This window comes from Scyliorhinus torazame, chromosome 8, assembly GCF_047496885.1.
Source record: "Scyliorhinus torazame isolate Kashiwa2021f chromosome 8, sScyTor2.1, whole genome shotgun sequence".
Lineage (NCBI taxonomy): Eukaryota > Metazoa > Chordata > Chondrichthyes > Carcharhiniformes > Scyliorhinidae > Scyliorhinus > Scyliorhinus torazame.
In genome coordinates this window covers 18091107-18117890 of record NC_092714.1, presented here as the reverse complement: position 1 = coordinate 18117890, position 26784 = coordinate 18091107, and the positions used below count along the sequence as shown (strand labels likewise).

Here is a 26784-nt window from a genome sequence, read left to right as displayed (position 1 = left end):
TCCAGCCAGATTGGCAATAAATCCCTTCTCATTACACAGTACCCAGTCTAAGATGGCCTGCTCTCTAGTTGGTTCCTCCACATATTGGTCAAGAAAACCATCCCATATACACTCCAAGAATTCCTCCTCTACGGCATTGTGGCTAATTTGATTTGTCCAAAATTACCCATGATCACTGATATTCCCTTATTACATGCATCTCTAATTTCTTGTTTAATGTCATTCCCAACCTCACCAGTGCATGATTCGGGAGTGTGGATACCTCCATGTCTGTCACATTCCCCTTTAAGTGTTACTGAGTAATTGCCTAATATGTTTTGTTTTGTAGGTTGCTGAAATCCACAGCTGCTTTGGTGGTTTTGGTACCACAGCTAGGTGCAGTTTCTTTCCCTAACAGGGGAATGGTGCAATGCTCTGCTGCTTTTCTGCACCTTTTCCTTTGCCAGTAATCTGCATTGAATAGCTTAGTTGTTCACACCACATACTAACCTCTCCCATAACATGTTATTTAGGGTGGCTCCAAAACCACAATACTGCGATAATTACTTTGGTTCATCAATGTAAGTCATAATTGATTTGCCTGGGGCTCTCACCCTTGAATTAAATTTGAATTTCTGGAGTGTGACTGATGAGCCTTCACTAAATCCATGCGTTCACTAAATGATTTGGAATTGGGTGCACTGTGTGCTGTAAGACTGTAAATGCTTGTAAGTCTTGAGTTCCACTGAGGAGAATTGTTTTCCATTTAGCCTCTTCCTCTACTTTGTTTGCTTGGAAATGCTATCCAAGCTCCTCGACATATTGTGTTCAGTCCTCTGTGCAGGACTCAAATGGTCTATTCATCTAAAGAGAGACATTCTGGTGATTTTTTTTTTCAGACGTCGAATAAAACAGGTTCCTCACAGGTGTCTGGCCAGATGCTGTGTCAGGATAATTTATCCTCGCCGCCAGATATAAAGATGAAATTGCACAGACTTCATTAATGAACACAGAAGGTATTTATTAATAAGAATAGTACAGCAGCCACAATGCTGCAGCTAGCTTCCACAGTGTCTCTGCATCGGAGCTGCTGGCACCAATAATAATCTTTTGTGACAAGTAGGCTTACATTGAAGTTACTGTGAAAAGCCCCTAGTCACCACATACCGGCGCCTGTTTGGGTACGCTGAGGGAGAATTCAGAATGTCCAATTTACCTAACAGCACGTCTTTCGGGACTTTTGGAAGGAAACCGGAATACTCGGAGAAAACCCACGCAGACACGGGGGAATGTGCAGACTCCGCACAGACAGTGACCAAGCCGGGAAGTGAACCGGGGTCCCTGGCGCTGTGAAGCAACAGTGCTAACCAATGTCCTTCCGTGCATCATGGGCTGATTCCACACCCTGAGTCCCGAATGGTCGCACAGGACATGTGACCCTTACTCTGCTGTGTTGCCCTTACAGGGTCAATCACCACAAAAAGGCAGCTGTGCAACTGGGAAAAAAAAGAACATACTTTAAAATATATTGCACATTTAATGACATTCGAATATATAAAAGCACTTCAAGCCAATGAAGAACATTTGGAAGTGTAGTCACTGTTATAATGTATAGAATATGCAGCAATGAGACACTGATCAAATAAGCTGTTTTTAGTGTGAGTTATGGGATCAATATTGGTCAAAAGACAAGGAAATCGCCACTGCTTATTTAACTTTTTCAAACTTGCCATGGAATGTTTTTAATGCTGATCCGATAGGGACCTCAGTTTATTGACACATCTGGAAGACAATACTTCTGACAGTGCAAAATTGCCTCAATACTGGATTAAGAGTGTTTAAGACCCTACTGTGGAACTTGAACCTATTACCTTCTGACTCCAAAAAGAATGTGTTACCTACTGACCCACGTTTGAAATTAAGTACAGACCCTCCGAATGTCGGGATTATTGTGGATTTTTTCAGTGTCAGTGCCTGGTGGGCCTTCTCCCGGAAATGCCACTGTCCAGGGGGCTTGACATACATTCCATATCCTTGACCCAGTAGCTATGAAGCAATGGTGATGGTCATCCTGTTCAAAATGGCAAGGAACCTGAGAGGTCTCACATCTCCTGCAAATATTGACCATCCTTGCCCTTACTGGTGGCAAAAGTCACGGGGAAGGGAAGTGCTGTTGAAGTAATCTTGAATCAGTTGCAGTAGCGCATTCTCCACTTTGAGCGCTGGGACCGGGGGATTGTTGAATGTTGCTGCAAAATACCTGCCACGTTCGGTCATCATTGTAATTACACTGAAAAATAATCTATTGTATATCCAGTGCGTTGAGACACAGAGAAGTGATGCCATTAGGCACTATATAAATACAAGTCCATCCATTCTCAAATATGTTTCCCACCATGTAGAGGTGAATTTGTCAGGTATTCACCATTAATTTTCTTTCTGGAGGACCAATTTGAAGATGATGTTGAAAACGTAAACATTTTAAAACCATATTCATAGACAAGGGCACTTACAATGCTTCAAATATTGTAAGTAAAGCACAAAGGAATAGAGAGTACCATAATCCCAGCTCTCTTTCAAACCTTTACTAATTACCTTTACTTAATTTATTATCTAATTAAGTTTTTAATGAGTGATGTAAAGACAATAGTTCTATGTTCTATGTTCTAATACATTATGAAGATGTGAGTTAATTCCTAATCAAGAATTTTAGGTCAGTTATAAATCTTGTACTAAAGACCTTGATAACGTATCTCACGAAATAATGTTTTCTATTCCTAGATTGAAAATCCTCCCCCGGCAGCCGAGCTGTTGAATTCACGGCATCTTGTTCAAAGTCATTGGGCGGGAGTCTCCGTACGGCTGCACCTGTTTTCTGGTGCGGCGCGCTCCCTTCGGCAGTGGGATTCTCTGTTCCGGCAGCCGGCCAATGGGGTTTCCCATTGTGGGTAACCCCATGCCGTCGGGAAATCTGCGGGCATGGGTGCGCTGCTGGCGAAACGGAAGATCCCGCCGACGGAGAATCTAGCCAATTGTTTTTCCAATGGCAATTCTTTTTCTTGCCACTTGGGATGTGGCGCGTCAGGATCACATTTTGTGGCTGGCGACCACGCTTGAGGAAGGCATCAAGCTTCAACTGCTTAACGTGGACTGGAGTCAAATGGAGGCCAGACTGCGTTGATTTCCCATTGGTTACAAGAGTTTGGGTTTTTATGAAAATTGGTCTGGTCCAAAATGAAAAGCTAAGAGATTTTGATTGAACTCAATTTCAAGAATTTGTCAGTGTGAGATTTGAACTTGTGTCACTTGGCCCTTTGGTTCAGAACCGCCAGTGCTACATTTCATACCTGTATATCATGGAACGTCTACCAAGACCTCTTTATCGTATTCCTGATTGTTACCCTTTAGTCCTGCCGTGTTGGCCACTAGATTAATTCCAGCAATTGTTGCTTGTTGAATTGCCTGTCTTGTAATCAGCCCTCCTCTCTGAGGGAGAAAACAGACTTTTGCTGATGCTACTAGATGCGCACAGGCCCAAGTTTCTTTGTCCAGTGTTAGCAGGAGGAGTGAATTTCCACAGATGTTCTCCACATCATCGTTAGGAGCAGTTCATTTAGCTTCTTGGGCCTATTCAGCCATTAATGTAGGCTGGTTTAACTCAGTTGGTAGGACAGCTGGTTTGTGATGCAGAGCAAGACAGTGTGGTTTCCATTCCCATACCGGCTGAGGTTATTCATGAAGGCCTCGCCTTCTCAACCTTGCCCCTCGCCTGAGGTGTTGTGACCCTCAGGTTAAATCACCACAGTCAGCGCTCCCCCTCAAAGGGGAAAGCAGCCTCTGGTCACCTGGGACTATGGCGACTTTACTTTTTACGTACTTCAACATTATTTTACTTGACTTTTCTCCCAATCTCTTGATATGCTTACCAAAGCAACTCAATAATAATAATCTTTATTAGTGTCGCAAGTAGGCTTACATTAACACTGCAATGAAATTACTGTGAAAATCCCCGAGTCGCCACACTGTGGCGTCTGTTCGGGTACCTATTCACCAAACAAGCACATCTTTCAGGACTTGTGGGAGGAAACCGGAGCACCCGGAGGAAACCCAGGCAGACACGGGGAGAACATGCAGACTCCGCACAGACAGTGACCCAAGCTGGGAATCGAACCTGGGACCCTGGCACTGTGAAGAAACAGTGCCGCCCTTAAACCTTTTCCATTAACTTTGAATCCATAGCCTCTGCTGGAGGGCATCATAAATTTCCCTTGTTTGCTGAGAGGCAGGAAAGGGGAGGGGAGATGCTTTTTGATTTCCATACAAAATGGTTCAGTATTGGATTGGATTGGATTTATTGTCACGTGTACCGAGGTACAGTGAAAAGTATTGTTCTGCGTACAGTCGAATCAGATCATTGCATACATGAAAACACACAGGGCATACATAAATACACAATGTAAATACATAGATACAGGCATCGGGTGAAGGTTCTAGGTTTAAGAATGTGCCCCCTTTTTCTAGACTTTGTCATCAGAGGGGATAGTTTCTCCATGTCAAATCCTGAAGCAGCTCAATAGATCAGCACTCATACTGTAAGCTCAAAGGTGTCAGCGCTGACTCCGTGGTAGTATTCATGCCTCTGATTCAGGTAGGCTGTGGGCTTGAACACCATCTCAGAGACCTCAGACAAAAACTCAAGTGCAGAACAGAGGCATGGCCCCAATATCACTAGAATCATTCTTTCAGGTAATGTTAAAGCTCAAACTCTTCCTACACAGAACGTAGAACATAGACTATACAGTGCAGAAGGAGGCCATTCAGCCCATCGCATCGGGTCTGCACCGACCCACTTGAGCCCTGACTTCCACCCTATCCCGTAACCCAATAACCCCTCCTAACCTTTTTTGGTCACTAAGGAAAATTTATCATGGCCAATCCACGTAACCGGCACCTCTTTGGACTAACCTGCATGTGGACATAAAGGATGTTGTGGTACTTATTGAAGAAAAGTGGTGGAATTCTCCTGGTGTCTCATCGAACAGGTCCAGTCATTTATTTTAGTGCAGTTTGTGGGACCTTGCTCCATTCCTTTCAATTGCAACAGTTGACTACAATTCAAAATGAGTTAACTTGCTTGGGGTGGGAGGGGGGACATTATGAGGTGGTGAAAAGTATCAGGTAAAAGGCATCTCTCATTTTCTATCACTCTCACACTGGTTTTTTTCTGTATTTTTACAAGATCTCTTGGCGCGGTTTCGGACACGTTTGGCTGGTTGTTTTGCGATGGCTGCAATGCTGAAATGGAGACCGCTATTCAATGGCACTTAGCCATTCTTTTGGGCCTCGGAGAGGTTTCTCCCTAGTCGAGGCCAAGCTTTGACATTTTGCCTGCACTGGGAAGCTGAATGTGCCAGCTGGACCGACTCCTCAGAGGTCATTTTGAATGGCTGCTCTGATCTCTACCCCCCACCCCCCCTCCGCACACACACACACACACACTTTCAGGACATCCCAATTATGCCCCCCCCCCCAACCTTTCTAAAGCCTCCTATACCCCCCCACCTCACAAACCACCTTTCACGGGCTAGACCTCCCCCAGGCTCCATCCCTTGGCAGTGACAACCTGGCACACTGGCAGCAGCAACTGGGCACCGTAAGGTGCCAGGGCGGAACTTCCAGGGTGCCAGGGTACCATCTTGGGGGTCTCCAAGACCCCTTCCCCCCCACCCCCCTCTCCCTCCCTGAGGTGCAATCAGGCCTGGTCCACGTTTATGGAAACCAGTACTAATGGGTGTTTGGTGTTTTGTTACCTGTGTGGTGGGTAACATGTTCTAGATACTGATTCTGTGTTTGTAAAGACTCACAGTATTGATTTTGGTTTTGTTCATAAGCCATGCATTTTTACACTGAAGTTTCTAGAGTTAGATACCTATCTTGTGAAAGCTATTCCTTCAAATTTTTGTCAGATAGTCCATAAATTAATTGATCCATTACCATAGTGTCTCTGAAATCAGCATAATCACAGCCTTGTGGTATTAACTTGAGATTTGTAATAAATTCAGTGATGGGCCCTCCATTTCTCTGGCATTTATGACAAGAGTTAAATCTTTCCAGCATCTCACCAGACTGACTCTTACAGTGTTCATCAACATTTTTGAGTATTACTTCTAATTTGGTGCTGTCTTCACCTTCTAAGTAATTAAAGCATTTATAGATTTCTCTAGCTTCATGCCCTCCTATTGAAAGTAGTCGTGCTATTTTCGTTGCGTCAGAGACCGTGCTTAAATCATTAGCTGCGATAAATATTTGGAATATCTGTTCAAATCTTTTCCAGTCATAACTTAATTTGCTGGTTGTTTCCAGCCGCCCTAGAGGTCCAGTGAGTCCCATAGTTAGTCGTCGAGGATCCATTTGCTGCGAAGTCTTCAACAATCGAATATCCAGTCTGAATTTTCTTCTCTTTTTGTCTAACGTAATCTAACTAGTTCTGTTCAAGCCAACACGCCTGGTACCATGTTTTGTTATCTGTGTGATAGGTAACATGTGCTACTCAAACCTTGGTTAGTGATGAGGTCTTCTGAATCTCGATGAAGAAGACTCGAACTCGTCCAATGGTAACAAAAGGTTTATTGAGTAACTACAACAATAATTGCATGAGTTCTTTTCTTTAACTTTGATACTAGTGATAAGGTTAACAAGATCGAACTACAGTAACTATACGTAACTCCACTAGCCATCTGAACTACTCTGCTATTGCCCTGGTCACAGTGCACCCCTGAGAGAGCCAGAGTCCCAATGTGGTTGTCTTTTATACCCCTGTTGGTCCGGGCCTCTAGTGATCATGTGGCGCTACTGGTTACACATTAACCCCTTGTGTACATGCACATATAGAGATCACTACACTCGGTTTGAGGTCTCACAGGCACAACCGTTGGGGCTCACCAGAATTCACCCGTCACATCCGGCTCTGTGCCGGGCACAATGTGGTGGCTGAATCACGCCCTTTCACTCTCTTGATTTCTCTTTCATTTTTTCTTTTTTCGCCTCACTCACTCCCTCTCTCTCACCCATCCTGTCAGCAACCTAACTAATTATCAGCTGGCCCTTCTGGCTATGTGGCCAAACGTTGCAACCCATTGTGCACATGGAGGAATGGAGAGGAAGGACATTTTAAATATGTTTGGAGTTGCATTTATTGGTGCTACTGAGGATTTTGTGCGTGTGACTTGACCTCGCATGTTGGCCTGTAAAATACAGGATTATTCCTGAAACGGTTGGATTTTTAATTATCAAATTCAGAATTAAATTCAATTGCTTGTCAATCCGAAGGACGGATCAAAGGGTTTCTTCCGGATTTTAAATAAAACGAGAGCCACCTCGGCTTACAAATTATTTTTATTTCTTTCCCCCTCATTTAATTATTTTTGGCATTCTATCTAAAACTCAGTGAGACAACGAATACAAATGTTACCAGTTTTTAATTAGTAAATCAAGAGCATAATTGAGAATATGACTGCTTACCTTGGCTACAATTCCCATTAATATCCTTCTCTTTGTTTTGCATTTTCACCGATAGACATTTTCTCAGCGAAATGTAAGCGATTCTCTTATTATCCTGCTTTTTGGGTCATGACTATTGAAAAGTCCTCATAGAACATACAGTGCAGAAGGAGGCCATTCGGCCCATCGAGTCTGCACCGACCCACTTAAGCCCTCACTTCCACCCTATCCCTGAAACCCAATAATTCCTCCTAACCTGTTTTGTCACGAAGGGCAATTTATCATGGCCAATCCATCTAACCTGCACGTCTTTGGACTGTGGGAGGAAACCGGAGCACCCGGAGGAAACCCACGCCGACACGGGGAGAACGTGCAGACTCCGCACAGTGGCCCAGCGGGGTATCGAACCTGGGACCCTGGCGCTGTGAAGCCACACTGCCATCCACTTGTGCTACCGTGCTGCTCATGGTGGCAGGTGCTGAATAATGATGACGGTACAAATACAACAGATAATCATCATGCATAACATAGATACAGACAAAATCTTAAAATAAAAATGATTGTACACTTACAGCCATTTCAGTCTCCAAATAATTACAAAGCGTTGCAAAATGTGGGTCTCCTTAATTACCAGAATAAAACTGAAACATCTACTGCACCCTGCACTGAGGACTAAACCCATAGATCATAGGTTGTCAGGTTGAGTTCCTTGAATTCTCATTCATTTTGGTAATACATGACTCGCTCGGGATTTGTCACTCTCGATAGACTTACCCACCGGCGTAGATTCCAAAGCACCCATCTCACCAAACATTCCTCACTCAGGTCAGATGGTTCCCAACCCAGCGCAATTGTCCAGAGAAGGTTAGCGCTTCTGGGCAATTGCCGGGTAAATCCTTACCTGGGAACTTCCGAGCTGAATTCCCCAGTGCATCATAAGGGTAACCCCTAAATGCGACACTTGGAAACCAGGAAGTTATGAGAGAACATCTATGAGCTTTATAAAGTAGGGATTGGGATGTCTTGTAATCTATTCGTTGTATACGTTGAAGTGTGTGTTTTCTCTTGATTCCGTCGTGCTAAGAGATGGGATTCAAGAATTTTCTCGCTGCCTGAGAAAATAAAGTTTGCCTTAAGAGGGTCTACGCTAGAGTTCTCTCGGAGGTGGCAGCCGTTCGTCGACTGGTTGGGGGGGATGAGTTCTTCATTGAGATGGTGTGGGAAGACTGAGTCGCGTGTTATTATATATTCTCTTTTTGCACTATGTTAATGCTCACTCTATTTTGTTTTATTATTGTTATTAATATTTTATTATGAAAAATTCTGGAAAACATTAATACAAATATTTTTTTTAAAAAAGGATTTTCTCGTGAACTCCAAGCAGAGCTTTTTCCACCATTCAGCAGGGAGACACCTATCCAGTTGCTTGATTGTGTCAGAGTAACTATGGTGCACGTTCCAAACATCAGTTTCAGTGCTCGTTTCTGAAAGCACTTTGGGAAGTCCAGCATTCCCAACAGCCGCTGTGTATTCAACAATGGGTCTTATGGAGCTACCAACTGGGTCAGTTTGACATACATTGCGACTCTTGAGAAAGTGTAGAAAGTGTACTTTTTCCTCGGGTGGATGTAGCTGTTACAAGGGGGCATAACTATAAGGTTCATGATGGAAGATATCGGAGGGCTGTCAGAGATAGGTTCTTTACTCAGAGAGTGGTTGGGGCGTGGAACGCACTCCCAGCTATGGTAGTGTAGTCGGACAGTTTCGGAACTTTCAAGCGGTTATTGGATAGGCATATGGAGTGCACTAGAATGATTGAGAGTAGATTGATTTGATCTTAGTTTCAGATTAGTTGGGCACAACATCGTGGGCCTGTACTGTGCTGTACAGTTCTATCTTCTATGTGAAGTCGTCCGTTTACTTTCTTAAGCATTTCATGCACTTGGTAATCCCATTTGAGACCACTTTGCGTATGACTCCTGATAGTTTATTGCACGCTTGTTGCACAATTTCAGGATCACTTATGCTCCAAGTTTTGGGCATTCAGGTTCATATGATACGCTGTTCCCATTCACTCAAAAAAGTAATTTCCCCTTGAATGTGAGATGTGTAGCCTTGATTATGATATTCCAAGAGGGTCAGCTCAGGCACAGATTTATAGCGATGAATTCCGTTCCAATTCTCTTCTCGCCGTTCCAATTCTCTTCCCGCACCGAGTGTGCACTAACGCAGACTTTTGTCTGTTTCCAGAGCTATTGATTCCCGGAACAGGTAGCTGGGCATATAGCTTGAGGGACGCCACTCCACATCAAGCAAGGTTGACCAGAGATCTCCCTCGCTCTTTTCACCAGCCATTGGCAGGTTGGAACGATTTGCAGGTTGATACACTCCAACTGTATTTTTTATTTATTTTTCCAATTAAGGAGCAATTTAGCGTGGCCAATCCACCTACACTGCACATCCTTGGGTTGTGGGGGTGAGACCCACACAGACACAAGGTGAATGTGAAAACATCACACGGACAGTGACCTGAGGCCGGCCGTGAGGAAGCAGAGCTAACAACTGCACCACCGTTCCCCCCTCCACCCACTCAAACTGTTTAACCATCTTATAAACACACCTTCCTTGGCTATCAAGTCCTGAGGTGGGACTCAAACCTGGAGCTTCTAGCTTAGAGGCAGGGATGAACCCATTGTGTCACAAGACCTCCACAGCGATGAATAGGTGTGGTGAAATCAATTCAGGTATCGTTTCTGACGGCTCGGCGGCACAGTGGTCAGCACTGCTACCTCACAGCACCAGGCTTCCCGGTTCGATTCTAGCTTTGGGTCACAGTGTAGAGTCTGCACGTTCTCCCCGTGTCTGCGTGGGTTTTCTCCCAGTGCTCCGGTTTCCTCCCACAGTCCAAGGATGTGCAAGTTAGGAGGATTGGTCGTGCTAAATTTCTGCTTGCTGCCCAAAGGTTAAGTGGGGTTACCGGGATAGGGCGGGGAATGCGCCGAGGTAGGGTGCACTTTCAGAGGGGAGGTGCAGACTTGATGGGCCAAATGGCTCCGTCTGCACTGTCGGGATTCTTTGATGGTAGGCCTAATTTGTTTTCTTGTATGACCTCAGCACGTAATTGGAAGTACTCAATTCATATTGAACACTTGTGATTCTACATTCTCTGCCGCTGCGATCGGGAATCCGGCCTTGGTGATCTCGGGCAGCCTCTGTTCAACAGCATCATCCTGGCCAGACTTGTTTAATTCTGAAGTGACCTCCTCACCCTGACCGGTTCTGCCTGACAGCTGATGAGGAGTCCAGGCAGTTCAGTGAAGAATCAACGCAGGAATACTTTCCCTTTCCTAACATCTGCTCCCTCAGCCCCATGGCTTTGAAACTGATACTTTTTGAATTGTCAGAGTCTTCCTAGAAACCCCTCAACACTTGAAAATACTTCAAATCCCCTGAGATCTTTTGAAATTCTAAGCATCCATTCAATTTCACAGAGCAGTATCTTTCACTACCCTGTGATTGACACCTTACTGGTTCAGACATAGCTTCTGGGGGGGTTACTTTATTTATTTTTCCCTTCACGCTTGGATGCATCTCAAGACAGCTTCAGGCCACTTCAAAGCAACTATTTTGTAACTGCACAAAACACTTAGCATCGTTGAAGTGATCAAGACCTGAATCTTTAGAAACATTGTGGTTAGGATCAATGGAGAGTACTTGCTATGTTGGGGGGGGGGGGGGTTGGGTCACCCTCATGCGTGTGTCGTGTTGGGGGGGGGGTTACTTGTTATTTCTGTGGTGGGGGGAAGATGCTCCTCCCTGGATGGAGAGTGATGGGAATCGGAAGCACTTGTCGCTCTGCAAATATTTGCATGCCAAAGAACTGCGATTTGCACCCGGGCGCCACTCGTAGCGACAACCGGAATCCCGATTCTCCCGCTGGTGGGACTACTCAGACTCGGGAACAGAGAATCCCGCCCATTGTCATCGACTGTTGAGAAAGTCCAAGCTCTATTGTACACCGGACAGGCTCGCTCATTGCTTGCAATATTGTGCTCTACATGTGAAACCATTTGCTAAAATCAGTTAGCACTACTGTTGATGATTTCTGTTTGTCAGCGTTAACTCAGAGCTAATTGAGGAGATTCTCAACATTATATACTGTAGACAATCCCCTTCCATTACCAAACTGCTGATGTTTTGCCACACCACTTATCATCCACTTCGCAGTGAAGCTTTCAGCTAATTTAGGAGAAATGAGTGAGATAGATGGGACACACATTCTCAACAGTAGCTGGGGTTGACTTTAGGCGTGAGAGGTGATGATGGCTTACTTCCACTGGCAGGGGGCATTGTCAATACCATGTTATTTGTTGAGAATACTTGTCAGCAGTACACTGAGTTGAAATGCGAATTCTCCTATCGAGCGCACAGGGATGCCATCAGGTCTCCCTGCTTGGGGAAAATAATCTGATTAAAGGATTTGGGCAACGTCGAGAATACAGACAGTGACGCTGGCCTGAGATGAGATTTTCTAATGTAATTACTCCCTCCCCAACAGCATCTTCTATAATCACAAATATACTCGCAAATCTCCCCGAGATATCTCATGGTCTCAGGATTATTATTTTTTTATTATGACCAGAACTGTTATCAACAAAGTATGATGGAAAGAGTGTTATAGGAAGTGGTTATGAGATTGAAGCAGTTCCTGGTATATTCTATTTTGGCCACTGTCAAATTCGAATTATTAAGTAAAAAACAAACCTTGGGCATTTGCTTGCCAGAGCATGGAATTACTCAAGAAAAGCATAGTCAGAGGCTTTTAATTATTTGGGTGCCTTCCTGACCTCAGAGTGTCCTCACATAAGACCATAAGAAATAGGAGCAGAATTAGGCCACTCGGCCCATCGAGTCTGCTCCGCCATTCAATCATGGCTGATATTTTTTCATCCCCATTCTCCAACCTTCTCCCCATAATCCCTGATCCCCTTATTAATCAAGAACTTATCTCTCTCTGTCTTAAAGACACTCAGTGGTTTGGCCTCCACAGCCTTCTGCAGCAAAGAGTTCCACGGATTCACCACCCTCTGGCTGACAAAATTCCTCCTCATCTCTGTTTTAAAGGATCATCCCTTTAGTCTGAGATTGTGTCCTCTGCTTCTAGTTTTTCCTACAAGTGGAAACATCCTCTCCATGTTCACTCTATCCAGGCCTCGCAGTATCCAGTAAGTTTCAATAAGACCTCCCCATCCTTCTAAACTCCAACGAGAAAGACCCAGAGTCCTCAACCATTTCTCCTACGGCAAGCTCTTCATTCCAGGTATCATTCTTCTGAACATTCTTCTGAACCCTTTCCAAGGCCAACACATTCTTCCTGAGATACGGGGCCCAAAACTGCTCACAATACTCCAAATGGGGTCTGACAGGAGCCTTATACAGCCTCAGAAATACATCTCTGCTCTCGTATTCTAGCCCTCTCGACATGAATGCTAACATTGCATTTGCCTTCCGAACTGCCGACTGAACCTGCACGTTAACCTTGAGAGAATTGTGAACAAGGACTCATAAGTCCCTGTGTGCTTATTTATTTCCGCATTTAGAAAATAGTCCAATAATAATAATAATCTTTTATTGTCACAAGTATGAAGTTCCTGTGAAAAGCCCCTAGTCGCCACATTCCAGCACCTGTTCGGGTAAGCTTGTATGGGAATTGAACCCGTGCTGCTGGCCTTGTTCTGCATCACAAACCAGCTGTCTAGCCCGCTGAGCTGCCTCCATTCCTCCTTCCAAAGTGCATAACTTCACACTTTTCCCTAGTGTATTCCATCTGCCACTTCTTTGCCCAAGTCCTTCAGCAGCACCCCTGCTTCCTCAATACTACCTGTTCCTCTACATATCTTTGTAGCATCTGAAAACTTAACAACAGTGCGTTTGAACTGCAGATACTGTTGTAATGTAAGAAAAGAGCACAGTAAGAAGTCTTGCAACACCAGGTTAAAGTCCAGCAGATTTGTTTTGAATCACCAAAGGAAGGAGCTGTGCTCCGAAAGCTAGTGATTCGAAACAAACCTGTTGGACTTTAACCTGGTGTTGTAAGGCTTCTGACTGTGCTCACCCCAGTCGAACGCCGGCATCTCCACATCATGGAAGAAATGAGGCAGCCAATTTTCTCTCAGCAAACTCCCCTACTCAGCACTGAGATGATGATCCAACCACCTGTTTTAAATATGTTGTTTGAAGGATAAATATTGGCCAGGTTATTGGATAACTCCCCTGTTCCTCTTAGTACCATGGGATCTTTTATATCTACCAATGTAAACAGATAGGGCCTGTGTATAATATCCAATCTGAAAGATGGTTCTTGTCGGATGGCCATTTTTATATTACTTGAACACATGTAGTTAAAGCTATAAATGATTTATTAACATTAACTGTGAGTCACATATACACAAACAACAAATGAATAACAGTATGACCCATGCACAAGCAACCTCTCCCCAGCTCCCGAGTCAGTCTGAGGTCACCTGACTCTAACATTCACTTATATACTAATGAGACTCCTAGTGGTTAGCCAGTGAATTACAACAAAACCATGATATCACTACAGGCGGCATTATCGACAGTGCAGCATTTATTCGGTCCTGCACTGTGTGTCAGCCTAGATTATGTACTCAATACTCTGGAAGTGGGATTAAATCTTTCATGGTCTGGCCGAAACAAGCCAGAGCTCAACTTGTTGCCCTGGATGAAATTTTTGATTAAGTTCTAGTTTTCATGGATTTTCATGGTCCCAGTTAAGCCGAAAATTGAGATGAGGTCAGGAAAAATTGATCTGCATTAAGAGATCCTACCTCGATTCTGGATTCAGCTATTCTCATCGGCATCAGAAATGGGGCAGGTGCGATGTATGTCCGAGTGAGGTCGTGAACTGTGATCTGGAGGTGGGAAGAATGATTCCTGCTGCACAGTTCATCTAGAAATACCACAATCACAAGTGTATCTGTGTCACTGTCAAGAGTTGCCAGGACTTTGGATGCAAAATGACAGAGTACATTACCAGTAATACATGAAGAGGATATGGATGGGCTCCTCAGAGTTGAGGAAGAATTTCTTCAGCTAGAGGGTGCTGAAGCAGCAGTGCTAACCACCTTGCCACCCTAGTGACCGTTACACGTTCAAAAACCAAGTCACAGGAGGTGCAAGAATGGGGAGAAAGAAGGTCAAAGAGCGGGCTTTTTCACCCCTACCCAACGGCGCGATCGTCCGGTCCCACCGACACCAACCCCCCGAGTTGGAATTCCCACGGGTAGAACCTGCAAGACATGTAAAACGGTGCAGACATCGACGGGACTGGGATATCCTGATAGCAGGAAATGGCGGAGGATGGAGGCGGGAGTAGGGCTTCGGAAATCTGACCCAAATTCTCAAGCGATCACCACTCCCTGAACACTACACGGGAATCCCAATTTATATCTCTGTGAGAGGCTCAAATCCTGAAACCGTCTGACAGAAAAAATGGTAACAACTAAATCAACTGGCACAAACTGGCCTCATCAGCATCAAAATTATGGAAATCAAGCATAACAGCTACCCTCCAATGTAAAAACTCATTCATGTAGAAACAACTGGTTGGAATTAACTTTTGAGAAATATTGGAAAATAACATTTGGGTGGGATTCTCCATCGGCGGGATCCTCCCCTTTGTCGGCAGCCCACTCACGCCCCCGGATTTCCCGACAGCATGGGGGTGCCAACAATGGGAAACCCCAATGGCTGGCTAGCGATATGAAGGATCCCCCTGCCGGCAAGGGTGCACCACACCAGAGAACATGTGCGGCGGGACGGAGAATTCCACCCTTTAACTTTTCAGTGCGTGCATTACTTATTGATAGGATCCAGGGGAGGACAGACCCAAATATACGAGGAAAGTCCAAGAATTCAATTCTCAGGACCTGTTAGAAACATACATAGAAACAAGAGGCAGGAGGAGGCCATTCCAGGGTGGGGTGGGGTGAACAGCCAGCTGTCGTGGTGCACATAGGCATCAATGACATAGGTAAAAAACGGGATGAGGTCCTACAAGCTGAATTCACGGAGTTAGGAGTTAAACTAAAAAGTTGGACCTCAAAGGTAGTAATCTCAGGATTGCCACCAGTGCCACGAGCTAGTCAGAGTAGAAATGTCAGGGTAGATAGGATGAATGCATGGCTCGAGGGATGGTGCAAGAGGGAGGCATTGGAACCGGTTCTGGGGGAGGTGGGACCAGTACAAACCGGACGGTCTGCACCTCGGCAGGACTGGAACCGATGTCCTAGGGGGGCGGTGTTTGCTGGAGCTGTTGGGGAGGGTTTAAACTAATGTGGCAGGGGGATGGGAACCGATGCAGGAAGTTGGAAGGTAGTAAAACAGGGACAGAAACAAAAGGCAGAAAGGGGGAAAGTGTAAGGCAGAGAAGCCATAGTCAAAAATCAAAAAGGGGGACAGTACAAGGTACAGTGACTGAGGGGAGCTCAGTGAATAGGACCAGGAATACTAAAAGAAATAAAACAGGAAGGTTCTCCACACCTGGAGTATTGTGTTCAGTTTTGGTCTCCTTACTTGAGAAAGGACGTACTGGCACTGGAGGGTGTGCAGAGGAGATTCACTAGGTTAATCCCAGAGCTGAAGGGGTTGGATTACGAGGAGAGGTTGAGTAGGCTGGGACTGTACTCGTTGGAATTTAGAAAGATGAGGGTGGATCTTATATAAACATATAAAATTATGAAGGGAATAGATAGGATAGATGCGGGCAGGTTGTTTCCACTGGCGGGTGAAAGCATCGCCTCAAAATAAGGGGAAGTAGATTTAGGACTGAGTTTAGGAGGAACTTCTTCACCCAAAGGGTTGTGAATCTATGGAATTCCTTGCCCAGTGAAGCACTAGAGGCTCCTTCATTAAATGTTTTTAAGATAAAGATAGATACTTTTTTGAACAATAAAGGGATTAAGGGATATGGTGCTCGGGCCGGAAAGTGGAGCTGAGTCCACAAAAGATCAGCCATGATCTCATTGAATGGTGGAGCAGGCTCGAGGGGCCAGATGGCCTACTCCTGCTCCTAGTTCTTATGTTCTTATGTTCTTATTCGGCTCTTCGAACCTGCTCCGTCATTCATTATGATCATGGCTCATTATCAAGTTCAATATGCTGATCCAACCTTACACAACGCGTTGGCCTCAACTACTTTCTGCGGCAGCTAATTCCACAAATTCCCCACTCTTTGGGCGAAGAAATGTCTCCTCACCTCAGTCCTAAAAGGTTTACCCTTCATCCTCAAATCATGACCCCTAGTTCTGGACTCCCCCACCAGCGGGAACATTCTTTTTGATTCTGCCCTATCTAATCTTGTTAGAATTTTACAAGCTCCTATGAGATCCCCTCTCACTCTTCTAAACTTCCTTGAACATAATCCTAACTGATTTAGTGGACCTTTATCTGACAATCCCGCCATCCCAAGAATCAGCCCGGGAAACCTTTGTTGCACTCCCACCATAGCAAGAACATCCTTCCTCAGATAAGGACACCAAAACTGTGCACAATACTCCAGGTGTGGCCTCACCAATGCCCTATACATTTGCAGTAAAACATCCCTATTCCGATAATCAAATCCTCTCACTATGAAGGCAAATTGAACAGATATTTTGCACCTTCTTCCGTATGGAAGATACAAGTAACATCCCAGAAACAAGTGTGCATCAAAAGGTGAAAGTGTGGGAGTAACGTAAAACAATTTTAATCACCAGAGCAAGAATAGAAAGACAATTATTAGAAGTAATATTTGTCAAAACCCCAGATGCTGATGGACTTCATTCCTGGGTAATAAAAGAAGTGGCTGCTCAAACAGTAGATACATTGGCTTTCAATTTTCCAAAATTCACTAGATTCTGGACAGGTCCCATCAAACTGGAAAATAATGAATATGGCTTCTGTTCAAGAAAGGAGAGAGACAAAAAGCAGGAACCAACAGGCCAGTGAGCTTAAAATCGGCCATCGGGAAACGTTGGGATATGTTATTAAGGAGGTTATCAAGCAGATTGAACATGGGTTTGAGGAAGGGAAATTGTGTTTGACGAATTTAATAGGGTTCTTTGATGAAGTAACAGTCAACGTGGATAAAGGCGAATCTCTGGACATGGTGCTCTTGGATTTCCAGAAGGCATTTGACAAGATGTCACATCAAAAATTACGAAACAAAATGAGAGCTCGTGATGTAGGGGGTAATTTATTAGTATGGATAGAAGTTTAGTTAGTAACAGGAAGCCTTGAGTAGACTTAAATGGGTAATCTTTGGGTTGGCAAGATATGGGGCTGGATTCTCCGATTGCCTTGCCGAAATTGCGCTCGGGGCTGGAGAACCTGTTTTTATTGAGGGCGCTTTGCCCCCTCAAAAACGGCATCAAGGCTGAGTACGCTGCACGCCAATGGGATGCCCTCAGGATGTCACCTGAGGACCTCCCCTAATTCTCTGGCCCCAATGGGCCAACTTCCCGACAGCGTGGGACACGTGTGCTCACAGTTTTCAGGGACCTCGCGTGGCAGCTTCGGACTGTGTCCAGTGCTGCCACAGTCGGGGGGGGGGGGGGTTGGGGGGAGCCATTCCTCTGGCCGGTGGGGAGGCTTCGGCGGGGGCTGGGGGAACTGGTGGCGGTAGTCTGGGGGTGGCCAGTGGGGATTACGGGGGGGGCACTATCTGACAGGGCGGGTCCACACACGGCCGGCACCATGTTGTACAGCGCGGCCGCTTCAGATCGGGGCTGTGCTCATGTGCATCCACGGACTCGGCAATTCTCGGTGCGTATCTGCAGGTAAAGCTGCGGGCCGAGCATCGGTGCGTTGCGGGGCCGACTTTTTTGTCGTAAGCCTGGACACTTCCTCCGGACATAGCCTCAAAATCGGAGAATCCAGCCCATGAGGTGTGGCGTTCCAAATGGAATCGGTGCCGGTGCTTCAACTCGTCACAACTTAAATTAATGACAGGAGCAAAAGCATGGTCGCTACATGTGTTGTTGACACAAATGAAGGGAGGAAAGTAAATTGTGGAGAGGACATAAGGAGTCTGCAGAGGTACATAGAACGGTTACGTGAGTGAGCAAAGAAATTTGGCCGAAGGGGTAGAATGTGGAAAAATGTGAACTTGTCCACTTTGGCAAGAAGAATAAAAAAATCAGCGTTTGTCTAAAAGGAGGGAGATTGCAGGACTCTGAGGTCCAGGAGGTTGTGGGTGCCCTGCTATTTGTACAACAAAATGTTTGTATGCAGATGCAGCAAGTGATTGGGGAGGCAAATGGAATGTTGTCCTTTATTTCAAGGTGAATGGAATATAAAAGTAGGGATGTTTTGCTCAAGTTGTACGGGTGTTGGTACCACACCGAGAGCAATAAGAACATAAGAACATAAGAACTAGGAGCAGGAGTAGACCATCTGGCCCCTCGAGCCTGCTCCACCATTCAATGAGATCATGGCTGATCTTTTGTGGACTCAGCTCCACTTTCCGGCCCGAACACCATAACCCTTAATCCCTTTATTCTTCAAAAAAGTATCTATCTTTATCTTAAAAACATTTAATGAAGGAGCCTCAACTGCTTCACTGGCCAAGGAATTCCATAGATTCACAACCCTTTGGGTGAAGAAGTTCCTCCTAAACTCAGTCCTAAATCTACTTCCCCTTATTTTGAGGCTATGCCCCCTAGTTCTGCTTTCACCCGCCAGTGGAAACAACCTGCCCACATCTATCCTATCTATTCCCTTCATAATCTTATATGTTTCTATAAGATCCCCCCTCATCCTTCTAAATTCCAACGAGTACATTCCCAGTCTACTCAACCTCTCCTCGTAATCCAACCCCTTCAGCTCTGGGATTAACCTAGTGAATCCGTCTGCACACCCTCCAGTGCCAGTACGTCCTTTCTCAAGTAAGGAGACCAAAACTGAACACAATACTCCAGGTGTGGCCTCACTAACACCTTACACAATTGCAGCAGAACCTCACTAGTCTTAAGCTCCATCCCTTTAGCAATGAAGGACAAAATTACATTCGCCGCCTTAATCACCTGTTGCACCTGTAAACCAACTTTTTGCGACTCAACATTTAGCACACCCAGGTCTCTCTGCACAGCAGCATGTTTTAATATTTTATCATTTAAATAATAATCCCTTTTGCAGTTATTCCAACCAAAATGGATAACCTCACATTTGTCAACATTGTATTCCATCTGCCAGATCCTAGCCCATTCACTTAACCTATCCAAATCCCTCTGCAGACTTCCAGTATCCTCTGCACTTTTTGCTTTACCACTTATCTTAGTGTCGTCTGCAAACTTGGACACATTGCCTTTGGTCCCCAACTCCAAATCATCTATGTAAATTGTGAACAGTTGTGGGCCCAACACTGATCCCTGAGGGACACCACTAGCTACTGATTGCCAACCAGAGAAACACCCATAATTCTCACTCTTTGCTTTCTATTAATTAACCAATCCTCGATCCATGCTACTACTTTCCCCTTAATGCCATGCATCTTTATCTTATGCAACAACCTTTTGTGTGGCACCTTGTCAAAGGCTTTCTGGAAATCCAGATATGCCACATCCATTGGCTCCCCGTTATCTACCACACTGTTAATGTCCTCAAAAAATTCCACTAAATTAGTTAGGCACGACCTGCCCTTTATGAACCCATGCTGCGTCTGCCCAATGGGACAATTTCCATCCGGATGCCTCGCTATTTCTTCCTTGATGATAGATTCCAGCATCTTCCCTACTACCGAGGTTAAGCTCACTGGCCTATAATTACCCACTATCTGCCTACCTCCTTTTTTAAACAGTGGTGTCACGTTTGCTAATTTCCAATCCGCCGGGACCACCCCAGAGTCTAGTGAATTTTGGTAAATTATCACTAGTGCATTTGCAATTTCCCTAGCCATCTCTTTTAGCACTCTGGGATGCATTCAATCAGGTCCAGGAGACTTGTCTACCTTTAGCCCCATTAGCTTGCCCATCACTACCTCCTTGGTGATAACAACCCTCTCAAGGTCCTCACCTGTCATAGCCTCATTTCCATCAGTCACTGGCATGTTATTTGTGTCTTCCACTGTGAAGACCGACCCAAAAAACCTGTTCAGTTCCTCAGCCATTTCCTCATCTCCCACTACTAAATCTCCCTTCTCATCCTCTAAAGGACCAATATTTACTTTAGCCACTCTTTTTTGTTTTATGTATTTGTAGAAGCTTTTACGATCTGCTTTTATATTCTGAGCAAGCTTACTCTCATAATCTATCTTACTCTTCTTTATAGCTTTTTTAGTAGCTTTCTGTTGCCCCCTAAAAAATTCCCAGTCCTCTAGTCACCCACTGATCTTTGCTACTTTGTATGTTTTTTCCTTCAATTTGATACTCTCCCTTATTTCCTTAGATATCCACGGTCGATTTTCCCTCTTTTTACCTTCCTTCCTTTTTGTTGGTATAAACTTTTGCTGAGCACTGTGAAAAATCACTTGGAAGGTTCTCCACTGTTCCTCAACTGTTTCACTATAAAGTCTTTGCTCCCAGTCTACATTAGCTAGTTCTTCTCTCATCCCATTGTAATCTCCTTTGTTTAAGCACAAAACACTAGTGCTTGATTTTACCTTCTCACCCTCCATCTGTATTTTAAATTCCACCATATTGTGATCGCTCCTTCCGAGAGGATCCCTAACTATGAGATCCTGAATCAATCCTGTCTCATTACACAGGACCAGATCTAGGACCACTTGTTCCCTCATAGGTTCCATTACATACTGTTCTAGGAAACTATCGCGGATACATTCTATAAACTCCTCCTCAAGGCTGCCTTGACCGACCTGGTTAAACCAATCAACATGTAGATTAAAATCCCCCATGATAACTGCTGTACCATTTCTACATGCATCAGTTATTTCTTTGTTTATTGCCTGCCCCACCATAATGTTACTATTTGGTGGCCTATAGATTACTCCTATCAGTGACTTTTTCGCCTTACTATTCCTGATTTCCACCCAAATGGATTCAACCTTATCCTCCATAGCACCGATGTCATCCCTTACTGTTGCCCGGATGTCATCCTTAAATAACAGAGCTACACCACCTCCCTTACCATCCACTCTGTCCTTCCGAAAAGTTTGATACCCTCGGATATTTAACTCCCAGTCGTGACCATCCTTTAACCATGTTTCAGTAATGGCCACTAAATCATAGTAATTCACGATGATTTGCGCCATCAACTCATTTACCTTATTCCGAATACTACGAGCATTCAGGTCAAGTACACTTATGTTGGCTTTTTTACCTCTGTTCTGAATCTTAACACCTCGATCAGTAACCTCTCCTAAGTTATATTTCCTCTTAACCTTTCTCCTAATTTTCCTTGTCGTTGAACCCATATCTTCATGTAACAACCTGCCGCGTCACTTAACTTTAATGTTTTCACTTCCCGTTTTATTTCTTTTAGTATTCCTGGTCCTACTCACTGAGCTCACCTCAGTCACTATACCTTGTACTATCGCCCTTTTTGATTTTTGATTATGGCTTGCTTCTCTGCCTTACACTTTCCCCCTTACTGCCTTTTATTTCTGTTCTTGTTTTACTACCTTCCAACTTCCTGCATCGGTTCCCATCCCCCTGCCACATTAATTTAAACTCTCCCCAACAGCTCTAGGAAACATCCCCCCTAGGACATCGGTTCCAGTCCTGCCCAGGTGCAGACCGTCCAGTTTGTACTGGTCCCACCTCCCCCAGAACCGGTTCCAATGTCCCAGGAATTTGAATCCCTCCCTCTTGCACCATCTCTCGAGCCACGCATTCATCCTCTCTATCCTGACATTCCTACTCTGACTAGCTCGTGGCACTGGTAGCAATCCTGAGATTACTACCTTTGAGGTCCTACTTTTTAGTTTAACTCCTGGCTCCCTAAATTCGGCTTGTAGGACCTCGTCCCGTTTTTTACCTATATCGTTGGTGCCTATGTGCACCACAACAGCTGGCTGTTCACCCTCCCCCCCAGAATGTCCTGCAGCTGCTCCAAGACATCCTTGACCCTTGCACCAGGGAGGCAACATACCATCCTGGAGTCTCGTTTGCGTGCGCAGAACCGCCTGTCTATTCCCCTTACAATTGAGTCCCCTATCACTATAGCCCTGCCATTCTTCTTCCTGCCCAGCTGCGCAGCAGAGCCAGCCACGGTGCCATGAACCTGGCTGCTGCTGCCTTCCCCTGGTGAGCCATCTCCCTCAACAGTATCCAAAGCGGTATATCTGTTTTGCAGGGAGATGACCGCAGAGGACACCTGTACTGCCTTCCTACTCTTTCTCTGTCTTTTGGTCACCCATTTTCTATCTCCCTCAGTACCTTTCACCTGCGGTGTGACCAACTCGCTAAACGTGCTATCCACGACATTCTCAGCATCGCGGATGCTCCAAAGTGAGTCCATCCGCAGCTCCAGAGCCGTCAAGCGGTCTAACAGGAGCTGCAACTGGACACACTTTTTGCACGTGAAGGAGCCAGGGACAGTGGACGTGTCCCTGAGCTCCCACATCGCACACGAGGAGCATGACACGGGTCTGAGATCTCCTGCCATGTCTTAAACCTTTGGTTAACTTCAACAACTACAATTTCAACAAAAAAAAACAACAAAGAAAAAATAAATAAATATACCAATGAAAAGAAACAGAAAAACAGAAACATTACTTACCAGTCACTTACCAGGGATAAAAAGCACTTCCTCCTCACCCAGCTTCGAATTTCCACCTAGATTCAAATTCCCAAACTCACTCTTAGCTATGTCTCACTCCTGGCTCTGTCTTCTCTGGGAGAACTCCAATGTGTGCAGTTCTGGCCTCCTTATTTAATTTGCTTCAGTAGCAAGCTACAGAAGGTTCACTTGACTGATTCCTGGTATGGGCGGGGTTGCAGTTTATCCTATTAGGAAAGGATGGACAGGTCGGTCCTTGTGGGAGTGACTAGAACTTTGGTTCACAGTTTTAAAGTAAGGGATCATCCAATTAGGGGCTGGTTTAGCACAGTGGGCTAAACAGCTGGCTTGTAAAGCAGAACAAGGCCAGCAGTGCGGGTTCAATTCCCGTACCAGCCTCCCCGAACAGGTGCCGGAATGTGGCGGCTAGGGTCTTTTCACAGTAACTTCATTTGAAGCCGACGAGTGACAAGAAGCGATTTTCATTTCATTTAAGGTGGAGCAGAGGAGAATTATTTTTCTCTTTGAGGGTCGTGAGTCTCTGCAACTCTTTTCGCCAGGGGGTGGGTCACTGAATATTTTAAAGGTAGAGCTAGGTAGATTCTTGATTAACAAGAGAGACAGAGGACGTGAGGGGGAGGAAGGAAAGTGGAGCTGAGGCCAAAATCAGGTCAGCCGTGATCTTATTGAATGGTGGAGCAGGCTCGAGGGGTTGAATGGCCTACTCCTGCTCGTAATTTGTATGCTTGTATCAGTAGCATTATCTAAAGGAGCCCAAGAACTGGGTCATTAATCATATCCTTGAAAATATCCGAGATGTAATCAGGTTCAGTCATGTCCCCAGCTCTCAGCTATGCAGGACCACTTCCACGTTCTGCATTTGTACATTGTCTTTAAAGATGAACCCTGCATATTAGAATCAAACAGTGCAGAAAGAGGCCATCCTACCCATCTAGTCTCCACCGGCCCTTAGAAAGAGCACCCTACGTAGGATAGGCTCCAACCTATCCATGTGACTCTACTGAGGGGCAATTTAGCATAGCCAATCCACCTAACCTGCACATTTTTGGACTGTGGGAGGAAACTAAGAAGCTCTGTGGAAGAAACCCACACAGACATGGGGAGAAAGTGCAAACTCCACACACAGTCACCCAAGGCTGGAATTGAACCCGGGTCCATATTTGTTGCTATTTTGTCGAAGAGAAACCTGAAGAATATTACGGTCAAAGCTCTCCACCTACAGGGAGCAGTCATTTGGAGAGGCCAATTTGTCAGTTCAGATTTAATTAACGCGAGAAGCTAACCAACAGTGAAGCACTTCCCACTCCAAGCCACGTTAGCCCAAGGAAGCACACATGATGAGACATATAGTTTCATAAAACTGCTTAGAATTTGGAACAGGTAGCTCAAGAACGTGGTAAATAAAACAGTCAACATGTGCTCAAAGTAAAGGACGAGGGAGTTGCTGCCAAGAGTCAATTCGTCGGAATACCGCCTGGCACACACCAAAAGAAGGTGAGCACCAGGTTCAATCCCAGATCTTTGGCACGTTAGCTGAAGGTCTCTGGACCACGTGTTCCCAAGGCCACAACACACAGACTTTCCCGTACATTGGTATTTTTTTTATTATTTGTTCATGGGACGTGCCAGCATTTATTGCCCATCCTTAATTGCTCTTGAGGGGCCAGTTTAGAGTCAACCACATTGCTGTGGGTCTGGAGTCACATGTAGGCCAGACCAGGTAAGGATGACAGATTTCCTTCCCTAAAGGACATTCGTGAACCAGATGGGTTTTTACGACAATGGCTTCATGGTCACCTTTACATTTTTAAATCCAGATTTTTATTGAATTCAAATTTCACAACTTGCCGTGTCTGAATTCGAATCCGTGTCCCTAGAAATGAAATGAAAATCGCTCATTGTCACAAATGAAGTTACTGTGAAAAGCCCCTAGTCGCCACATTCCGGCGCCTGTTCGGGGAGGCTAGTACGGGAATTGAACCGTGCTGCTGGCCTGCCTTGGTCTGCTTTAAAAGTCAGCTCTTTAGCCCTGTGCTAAACCAGCCCCTAGAGAATGACTCTGGGTCTCTGGATTAATAGTCCAGTGACAATACCATTACACCACAATCTCCCCACAACACGCACTAACAATTGAAAGCACACTTTTCATTTGAAGGAAAATATTTACGTTCTCTATTAAAAGAATGGGATAACAAAGAGTCCCTCAACCAAAAAGCAAATATAAGTGAATAGCCATGTTATTTATAACCTGGCATCGAGTATAGGATCAGTCACAAACTAGATATTACATTTTGCTAATGAAATTTTAAGATTCTTCACAAGGTATAGAATAAAAAGCGATGGGGTAATAACGAGCCAATCAAAGTACTTAATAAGCTGTCTACTTAATCTCATCAGATTTCTTTACATTCCAAGATTAAAAGTTAAAATTACCTTTGAAAGAATACTGACTACATTCCTTGAAAGTCAAACCTTTTCCCACATGGGAGATTTTAATGGAATCTATTCCTTCCCTTTCTCCGGGAACAAAGTCGGACAGGGATCTGGCATATTCTTCAGTTTCGATTTTAAAATTCAGCATCACCAAACTGAAATGTTCCATTCAACACCCAATGCGACAAAAAGGGAGGCTAACATTTCAGGAAAGTCTGACCATCAATTTCCGTCAAAGTCTTTCCATTTGAAATGCTGGCCTTGTCTCTTCAGTTCCATAAGACCATAAATCATAGGAGCAGAATTAGGCCATTCAGCCCATCGATTCTGCTCTGCCATTCAATCATGAGCCTTCTGCGGCAAAGAGTTCCACAGATTCACCACCCTCTGGCTGAAGGAATTCCTCCTCATTTCTGTTTTAAAAGATCGTCCCTTCAGTCTGAGGCTGTGGCCTCGGGTTCTAGTTTTACCTATTAGAGGAAACACCCTCTCCATGTCCACTCTATCTAGGCCTTGCCCTATCCTGTACGTTTCAATGAGATGCCCCCTCATGGCCTAAAGTCCATTTAAAGCATTTTCTAATTTAAACCTCTGGGGCAAAATTCTCCGGTATCGGCGCGATGTCTGCCGACTGGCGCCCAAAATGGCGCAAATCAGTCGGGCATCGCGCCGCCCCAAAGGTGCGGAATGCTCCGCATCTTTGGGGGCCGAGCCCCAACCTTAAGGGGCTAAGCCCGTGCCGGACGAATTTCCGCCCCGCCAGCTGGTGGAAAAGGCCGCCAGCTGGCGCGGAAATGACATCGCCAGGTGGCGCATGCGCGGGAGCGTTAGCGGCCGCTGACGGCCTTCCCGCGCATGCGCAGTGAAGGGAGTCTCATCCGCCTCCGCCATGGTGGAGACCGTGGCGAAGGCAGAAGGGAAAGAGTGCCCCCACGGCACAGGCCCGCCCGCGGATCGGTGGTCCCCGATCGCAGGCCAGGCCACCGTTGGGGCACCCCCCGGGGCCAGATCCCCCCGCGCCCCCCCCAGGACCCCGGAGCCTGCTCGTGCCACCTTGTCCCGCCGGTAAGGTAGGTGGTTTAATCTACGCCGGCGGGACAGGCATTTTAGCGG

General features: G+C 45.3%; 1 long non-coding RNA gene across 1 annotated transcript in view; it reads left to right on the top strand.

The window, feature by feature from the left end:
• Nucleotides 1-26784, top strand: part of LOC140427665 (uncharacterized) — a 106222-nt gene that overhangs the window by 69616 nt on the left and 9822 nt on the right. Inside the window, exon 2 of the long non-coding RNA XR_011948584.1 lies at nt 879-995. This is a non-coding gene — a long non-coding RNA (uncharacterized lncRNA). The remainder of the gene's footprint in view (nt 1-878; nt 996-26784) is intronic.